The sequence below is a fragment of the Gobio gobio genome (genome assembly GCF_949357685.1).
Source record: "Gobio gobio genome assembly, chromosome: 24".
Classification (NCBI taxonomy): Eukaryota; Metazoa; Chordata; class Actinopteri; order Cypriniformes; family Gobionidae; genus Gobio; species Gobio gobio.
This window is the reverse complement of record NC_137120.1, coordinates 33,055,268-33,063,936: the sequence shown is the minus strand read 5'-3', so window position 1 is coordinate 33,063,936 and position 8,669 is coordinate 33,055,268.

The following is an 8,669-nucleotide window of genomic DNA, read 5'->3' as shown; positions in this document are numbered from 1 at the left end:
AATAGAGCATAGAAACTGAGATTCATTCTCTTGCTAGTAGAGAATTTAAGCTTAGGGAGTGGCTCCACTAAGCAGTCTATGAATCGCAGTTTGCGCCCTTGGGGTTGACACACTTTGACTCCAGCTAGGTGATTTGTACACAGCCAAGTGAGCCATGCACCCCCTCAGTATGGCGGAGTGGATATTGGTTGCCCATAGCATGAACTCCATGACGCCGCGTCAAAGTTCCAATTCGAAAGAGAACATCTAGGTTACGAATGTAGCCTTGGTTCCTTGGTTCTCTCGTTGCCATGCATCAGTTTTACCTACATGTCTTCTTACAAAATAATTGATGATGTATTTTGCAGGCACCCTCTTATACTCACGGTAGCTCCGCTCATGATCATAAACTGCCATCGGTCAATAAAATTGGTTTGGTACATGTGATCAGACACTGGCGTCCCCATAGTGTCAACTCCATGACTCCGTATTTCGTTCCCCTTCTCAGGGAACCAGGGTAACATACGTAACCTAACATTTTTAGTTAATGAAGTCTACACTAATGACTGTGATTAAGTAAAATTCCGTAATGCTTTTGATTCACTAAGAAGATCCGCCCGGACTTCCCTATTTTGTGGTAATGCAGCAGACACTTTCAGAATACTGTAATATAGTTCTGCATCTGCGGATAAAGGCATGTGCGAGAATTGCTAACGGATCTGAACATCATGTTCCCTTTTTTAAATAAGGTTTCAATTCTCCTTTTTAAAAAGTATGTTTTTCATATTACATTGTAACAATAACAAATAAATATGAGATGTTAAGAACTTAATAAAATAAGATTTTATCAAATTTAAACACAATCCCTGTCTTCAAGCTATATAAAATCTGAGGTTTATAATGGTTTAATATAAAAATTCTAACCATATATGCTTTCTATATTCCCTCAAACATCAGTTGCTTAAAACGTTAGAAAATAGCCTATACATTTATTTAGTATGGGAGAAAACCTCCGTCTTTCTCACAAATTACTCCCCACTAACCTTAGTTACAGATACACTACTCTCCACTAACCTTAGTTACAGATACACTACTCTCCACTAACCTGAGTTACAGATACACTACTCTCCACTAAACTGAGTTACAGATACACTACTCTCCACTAACCTTAGTTACAGATACACTACTCTCCACTAACCTTAGTTACAGATACACTACTCTCCACTAACCTGAGTTACAGATACACTACTCTCCACTAACCTGAGTTACAGATACACTACTCTCCACTAACCTTAGTTACAGATACACTACTCTCCACTAACCTTTGTTACAGATACACTACTCTCCACTAACCTGAGTTACAGATACACTACTCTCCACTAACCTTAGTTACAGATACACTACTCTCCACTAACCTTAGTTACAGATACACTACTCTCCACTAACCTGAGTTACAGATACACTACTCTCCACTAACCTTAGTTACAGATACACTACTCTCCACTAACCTTAGTTACAGATACACTACTCTCCACTAACCTTAGTTACAGATACACTACTCTCCACTAACCTGAGTTACAGATACACTACTCTCCACTAACCTTAGTTACAGATACAGTACTCTTCACTAACCTTAGTTACAGATACAGTACTCTCCACTAACCTTAGTTACATATACACTACTCTCCACTAACCTTAGTTACAGATACAGTACTCTCCACTAACCTTAGTTACAGATACACTACTCTCCACTAACCTGAGTTACAGATACACTACTCTCCACTAACCTTAGTTACAGATACAGTACTCTTCACTAACCTTAGTTACAGATACAGTACTCTCCACTAACCTTAGTTACAGATACACTACTCTCCACTAACCTGAGTTACAGATACACTACTCTCCACTAACCTTAGTTACAGATACACTAGTCTCCACTAACCTTAGTTACAGATACACTACTCTCCACTAACCTGAGTTACAGATACACTACTCTTCACTAACCTTAGTTACAGATACACTACTCTCCACTAACCTGAGTTACAGATACACTACTCTCCACTAACCTTAGTTACAGATACACTAGTCTCCACTAAACTTAGTTACAGATACACTACTCTCCACTAACCTGAGTTACAGATACACTACTCTTCACTAACCTTAGTTACAGATACACTACTCTCCACTAACCTGAGTTACAGATACACTACTCTCCACTAACCTTAGTTACAGATACACTAGTCTCCACTAAACTTAGTTACAGATACACTACTCTCCACTAACCTTAGTTACAGATACACTACTCTCCACTAACCTTAGTTACAGATACAATACTCTCCACTAACCTTAGTTACAGATACACTACTCTCCACTAACCTGAGTTACAGATACACTACTCTCCACTAACCTTAGTTACAGATACACTACTCTCCACTAAACTTAGTTACAGATACAGTGGCAGCCATCAGTCCGTGTTGGAGCTGAAAATACAGTTCAAAGAGTTTAATCGTTTCGTTTCTTATTTTTACACCATTAACAGGTCATCGAGTCCGTTCACCTCATAAGGGAAAGGGAAAAGCTCCTGCTCTCGCTCCGCCACAGAAGCTCAAACGCTGGCCCAGCGCGAAGATGTTACGCTTCAGTCATTTGTTGCCATGGCAACTGTGTCCTGACCGTCTGAGCTAGCAAGCTTTCAAGAGTTGTGAACTGTCTAAATATATTAAATTAGATATTTTTTTCACTGAGGTGTTAAAACAGAAATGATTCTACTTCAGTATTGCCAGAAATAAAAACAATGAGCCAATTTTGTTTGATTTTTTGATAAACCCACAAAATACAATATAAAACGTTTTATATAGCACATTTCCAGAACATCAATGTTGCATTAAATGGAAACAACATACATTTGTGTTAGTGCCCCATATTTGTACTACCCTTCTAAAAAATAAAGAATTTAAAAACTGGTTAGCTGTCTTAACTTGACAGAGTTCATTTAACAGTTGGGAGACAATCAAACAATTGTTTAAGCTTTTTTATTTTATTTTAATTCCAATAATCTACTTATTGAATTGATGTCTGAAACAATATCTTGCAACAAATGGCTATAAAACCATTCATAATGACATTGCTACCTTGATGCAATTATGAAGTTATTGCCTCATCCTCCCTAGATGGAAGGGTTGGTAATGTTCTGACAAAGTTGTTTGTTTTTGCAGACATATAATTTGTTTGCTGGTTCAACAGATTGATACTGATTCAACAGACAAACAATGGTGTAATGCAGATAATTTTTTGCCTCTTGTTTTCTATTGAGGGTCATTTTCAAGTATGTCATGACTCATGAGTAAGACCAAATGCATTGTCGTGATATCCCATCAGTGCATCACAATAGACCCTGCACCTCATTATTCAACTAAGTTAGTCCTCTCTCTCATCTATGACTGCCACTGCAATGGCTCCCATTAAAACATTCAGTCAGTCTCTAATTACAATGTAAAATGAGCTGATTTGTCATAGTTGTTTAATCTATCAATCACACATTAAAAGTGTCTAGCAAAAAAAATTGTAAGTAGAAAACTACAGCCAAGAACTAAAATGCATTTGTTAACTGTCTTTGCTCTCTTGACCTCTCCACTTATGTTGAAACATCCGCTCCCTATAGTATCTGAAGGCAATCTTAACGCCTTTTGCTGTAGACCAGTGTTTTGATTAACACATCACGACTCGCTCTCATCCTACACCCACTCATTTCAGTCGCAATAGCATACAGTAGTTCAGTTTGCCAAGTGTCATAGAAGGTGCTGGTGCCATAACAGTGCCACCTACTGTACAGCTGGTAATATGTGGACATATAGTATTAAACCCATCAATCATATGTATCATTTTTCCAATAGGCCTACCAGACTCAGCCGGCTATTACATGTGCATTCTTCCACTACTTTCACAGTCATAAAGATGGGACACACAAAATGTCTTGTTCATACCACAACTTACACACAATATTCGAGTCGCTAATGTAGGAATGAGTTGTTAACCGATGTCAATCCCCTTTTTCTGTTCTCGCTATAACCATTGTGAAAGTACCACAAGTCGATATCAAAGATGACGTCATCCATAAAGTTCAGTTATTATTAAGTCCTATTACAGCTGACACGACGGGAGTCCAGTAGAGGTGTGAGTTCATCCTTCTTTTCTCTATAACCGACAGGCTTTTTACCCGAGTCGAGACGGAGCATTTGAGTCCCGCGCAAAAATACATGACGAGAGCAGATACGGTGACTGGATCCAAAGCCTTCAAATGACACACAGCTCATATACCTCTTTGTGAGTTATAACGAAACCGAAGACACGCAACAAACGAGACATATTATTTGAAGTGACAGACAGAGTTGTCCATTACGGTTATGTCCACACAACGGGGAGTTGTGAAAAAAATCCAATTGTGAGTTTTGGAAATTTACGGACCACCAGTTCGGTTCTAGAATGCTGTTTTCACTCGCGTAAATAAGCTAAATTTGAGGGTTATTAAATACACTGCTGAACAGTATTGTTTAGCTGACTTGTTGCCTCGCTGCCTTATCAGGCAATGATTCTGCAGACAGCATTTGCATACGAAGGTACCTCAAAAAAAACTGATTTCGGACAGACTTTTGAGGCAGCGCAACAGTTTAATGATCTACAGCAAAATAGAGCGAGCTTTGGTGAGAACTAAACAAATATTGAATTGCTATAGTCATTTATAGCTAGAAATGACATCAGAAGTGAAAAGCGTTGGTCAAAAACGTACATTGGACAACAACGTAAAGGACTTTCAGATGCCATCTTTCTTTTTCTAGCTCTACTGTCACAGAATGGAATGCATAGGATTGTGGGATATCGAAGGCAGCGAAGGATACGTCTATGAAGCTTTGGATTTGGATCATTGAATTCGGATGTGCCTTGATGCCTTCCTACCAAGCGGCAACCTCCTCCAGTTTCTCTTGAAGCCAATACGGAAGTGACTTAAACTGCAGTTCATCGACTGGCCGCTAGGGACAGGCTCCAGAAGGGAGCTGAATCTCATTGAGCCCCATGTTAAAATGCCCCACTTTACAGCATAAAAAAACATGTTTACAGCCTGGTACAAATTGTGGTTTTGGTCTATATATCTAATTTTGCCCTTCATGACAACTGTGAGGGGTGTGATTTTTTTTTATAACTCATTCGTTTACATTATATAAAGCCTTAAAGTTCTGCATAATTAAGGGCGTGGCCACTTTGAGTGACAGGTGGATTGCCGTTTATCTGCTGTCTGTGATGCTGCGTTCACACCAAACACGAATAGAGCGTCTGGCGCGAGTAATTTCAATGTTAAGTCAATGGAAAGGCATGTTGACGCGCGTCTGGAGGTCCCGTGGCGTGAAGGATGCGAATCCGCCTCATTCGCGCGAATGACGCGAATTGAGCGCCTTGCGCGATACGCGCGTTACACTTGAGTGGTGCTTTTGTGCATTCACGCGTTTGAAGCGAATTCGCGTCTAAAAAGTTTTACTTTGGCGTCAATTCGCGCCAATTCTATTGTGTCACAAAATGTAGTTTTAAGACTTTTTCAGGTGAGAATGTAGTTGTTTAAAGCTCAAATCTGTGGTTTATTTATAAAGAGAGCCCCTATTTAAAAAAAATTATTCTAATTATTATCTTCTAATATATTATCTATATTATCTGAAAATAATTCTACGCGCGTCCAATTCGCCGCGGACGCGCGAATGGACTAAAAATGTTCACGCGTCAAACTAGACGCGGTAGACGCGATTTTGACGCTCTATTCGCGTTTGGTGTGAATGCAGCATTAGTCATCGCGTCACCTCAGCTCCACCCACGTCTCGCCTTTTTGCCCATATTCTGTTATCCAGGGGTGACACGCGATGACACGCTGCCAAGATGGCAACGGCCAGCTCGACCCTACTTTACGCTTCAAAACTGCTCTTCAGAATCCTATGGGTGACGTCACGGACACCACGTACATATTTGTTTACAGTCTATGCTTCCTACCTTGAAATGTGTCCTTTAAAGGCAACATTTTCCAGTATCTGGATGCAGCCTGTGTGTTCTTGTGTTAGTGTTACAGGCCCTGGCTCAGGACACCTGGCTGAAATAAAGCAGCGTAATCAGAAGAAAAAAAACACAGTTGTGTATCACATTAGCAATGATTACCTCATCAAAATGGCCTCACATGCAAGGAAATTGCTGCAATGAATACTGCACCTGAAATAAACATTTACCGGATCATCAAGATCTTCAAGAATAGAGGTTAAACTGCAGTACTAAAGGCTTCAGGGCTTCAGAGTGTCCAGCAGGTGCCAGAACCATCTCTTCCTGAGGAATCAGCAACAGAATCGTGTCACCTCCAGCGCAGAGCTTGATCAATATTGGCAGCAGGTGGGTGTGAGTGAATCTGCATGTACAGTGAGGCCAAGACTTTGGAACAACGGCCTGGTGTCAAAAAGGGCAGCAAAGAAGCCACTTCTATTTAAGAAAAACATCAAGGACAAACTGAAATACTGCAGGAAGTAAGGATTGGACAGCAGAAGACTGTTATTTTCTCTGATTTAGCCCCCTTCCGACTGTTTGGGACATCTGGAAAATCGACTGTCCGGAGAAGAAAAAAGGTGAACCCTACCACGAGTCCTGTGTCGTGCCAACAGTGAAGCATCCTGTGACCATCCATGTGTGGGTCCAGTGAGAAGTTTTGCACAGAGGTCTCCGATACAAATACAAATGTCTTGGTGATTTAAACTACAACCCCATTTCCAGAAAAGTTGGGACATTTTGTAAAATGCAAGAAAATCAAGAATGTGATTTTTTTTTTTATTCTCTTGAAACTTTACTTGGTAAATATAAACAAATTTTGATTTTGATGGCTGCGACACACTCAAAAAAGTTGGGACAGAGACTAAAACAGTTTTAAAACAGTCCACAATAAGTAGGTGAACTGGTAATAGATGAGGATATCGTGATTGGGTATAAAAGGAGCATCTCAGACTTTGGGTAATGACTCATCACAACTAGGAAATTCACATTTCCCTATGCAAGACTGCAAAGATTTTTAGGTCTTTCACCATAATATTGTGGAAAGATTCAGGGAATCCAGAGAAATCTCAGCCCGTGTAGGGCAAGGCAGGAAACCTCTGTTGAATGTGTGTGACCTTTGAGCCCTCATATGGCATTGCTTGAGAAACTGCCATGCTACTCTGTTAAATACAGCCACTTGGGCTAGGGAGTATTTTGGAAAACCGTTGTCATTTAACATAGTCTGCTGCTGCATCAAGAAATGCTACTTGAATCTCTGTTTTGCAAGTGTGCTGTGGTCAGATGAGTCCACGTTTCAGCTTGTTTTCGTAAAAAACGGACATTGAGTTCTCAGTCCCAAAGACGAAAGAGACCAAAAAAAAGGGTACAAAAGCAATCATCTGTCATGGTGTGGAGGTGCGTCAGTGCAAATGGCATTGTTAGCTCGTTGCTATTTTGAAGCAACTGAAATAGACTGCACCATTGACCAACAAAAAAACCTGGTCTAAAGTCAATGGCGCAATATTTTGTATTATTATTTAAAGAGTGCGTTAGTAATATGCGCCCATAATAGGCGGGTCCACAACGCGCTCTGTACACTCTGCTTATTACACACACAGGGATGCGCAGCAGCACACAAAGAATTAAAGGATTGATTATTTTTGTGTGCATAAATATAAGAGTGCTTACATGTCATGATGGATAGTCATTGCATGTATCAGAATTAGCCTACCTATTTGCAGAAATGGCAAGCAAGCAGGCGTCATTGGACAAGCAGATCCGTTTCCTCGCTAGAGAAGCGTTCAGTTTTTTAATCCACCATGGCGCACGCGCAACTGGCTTTTAAAGGGAATGGGAGATGAGACTCTGATTGGTTTATTGCATGTTATGCCCAGAACACACCCATTACTCATTAAGAAAATAGGGACCACCCTTTTAGACCATGCACCGGGTGCGCCGACCATTTTTCCTGTAGTTAAACTAGCAAAAGTGGATTCGGACTTGCGCACTTGCGCCATGCGCTTTAGACAATGTGCTTAGATCGTTAAAATAGGGCCCAGTGTCTGTAATTAGACACACACACAAAACATTATTCCAGAGCTTCGTGTTATTTTTAAACATTATTTGTTCACCCTCCAGAGATTGTCACCATTTGTAAAAACGAAAGTTTCAAGATGTAGGAAATACAACATTTGATAAAAAACACATTAATTTAAAAAAAATTAAAAGACGTTAATTACCACTATAACCAGTAGAGGGCAGCAGAGGAGCAGTTATTGCAGCATATTAGCCATTTCCTGCTATATTTTTTCCACACGTTTCGCTTTTGAAAAAATATACTATTATAAAATCACTAGGTTTAAAAATAAATTTTGTCAAGGTGAAGTATGAACTATACCCACAAAGTCTCATTAAAAACAATAACTTTTCTTGTGAATGAATTACACAGAACACGAGTCCTTTAGTCACATGACGCTGTCAGTCAGTGCAGCCAAGCTCAGTTAAAACTCCCATTTTGTTCAATGAATCTAACTATAGTTCACAATAAATCTTTAATTTACATTGTGTTGACGCTTTTTTCACACAAAAGTGTAAAAACTGATGGTCAAATTGAATTTTGCTGAGGAGGAGATGCACCTTTT